Below are 1,413 nucleotides of genomic sequence, written 5' to 3'. Positions count from 1 at the left end.
TCATCCTATCCTCATCCTCCTTCTCATCCTCATCCTCTTCCTCTTCCTCTTCCTCATCCTCATCCTCTTCTTCATCCTATCATTATCCTCATCCACATTCTATTCCTCATCATATCCTCATCCTCATCCTCTTCCTCATCCTCCTCCTCATTATCCTCATCCTCATCCTCATTCTACTCCTCATCTTATCCTCGTCCTCATCCTAAATTCATCCTCTTCCTCATCCTCATCCTATCCTCATCGTCGTCCTCATCCACTTCCTCATCCTCATCCTCATCCTCTTCCTCATCCTCATCCTCATCCTCATCCTCATCCTCATCCTCATCCTCATCCTATCCTCTTCCATATCCTCATCCTCGTGCACATCCTATCCTCATCCTCATCCACATCCTATCCTCATCCTCCTTCTCGTGCTAATCCTATCGTCATCCTCATCCTCATCCTCATCCTTAGCCTATCCTCATCCTCATCCTCATCCTATCCTCATCCTCTTCCTCATCCTCATCCTCATCCTATCCTCATCCTCTTCCTCATCCTCATCCTCATCCTATCCTCATCCTCTTCCTCATCCTCATCCTCATCCTATCCTCATCCTCTTCCTCATCCTCATCCTCATCCTATCCTCATCCTCTTCCTCATCCTCATCCTCATCCTGATTCTCGTCCTCATCCTATCGTCATCCTCATCCTCATCCTCATCCTCATCCTCATCCTATCCTCACCTTATCTCCTCCTCATCCTCACCCTATTCTCATTCTCGTCCTCATCCTTTTCTCTTCTTCATCCTCATCCTCCTCCTCATCCCCCTTTTAATCCTATCCTCACTCTCATCCTAATCCTTTCCTCATCCTCATCCTCATCCTCTTCCTCATCCTCATCCTCCTCGTCATCCTATCATTATCCTCATCCACATTCTATTCCACATCATATCCTCATCCTCATCCTCTTCCTCATCCTCATCCTCCTCGTCATCCTATCATTATCCTCATCCACATTCTATTCCACATCATATCCTCATCCTCATCCTCTTCCTCATCCTCATCCTATCCTCATCGTCATCCTCATCCACTTCCTCATTCTCATCCTCTTCCTCTTCCTCATCCTCTTCCTATCCTCGTCCTCATCCTCATCCTATCCTAATTCTCATTCTCGTCCTCATCCTATCTTCTTCCTTATCATCATCTTATTCCTCTCCCTCATCCTCATCCATATCCTATTCTCGTCCTCATCCTATCTTCATCCTCATCCTCATCCTCTACCTCTTCCTTATCCTATCCATATCCTCATCCTCATCCTCTTCCACATTCTGATCCTAATCGTATCCTCTTCCTCATCCTATCCTCATCCTATCCTCATCCTCATCCTCATTCTCGTCCTCATCCTATCCACTTCCTCATCCTCATCCTCTTCCTCA

Source organism: Lupinus angustifolius, chromosome LG19 (assembly GCF_001865875.1).
Source record: "Lupinus angustifolius cultivar Tanjil chromosome LG19, LupAngTanjil_v1.0, whole genome shotgun sequence".
NCBI lineage: Eukaryota > Viridiplantae > Streptophyta > Magnoliopsida > Fabales > Fabaceae > Lupinus > Lupinus angustifolius.
This window is presented reverse-complemented; position numbering follows the sequence as displayed.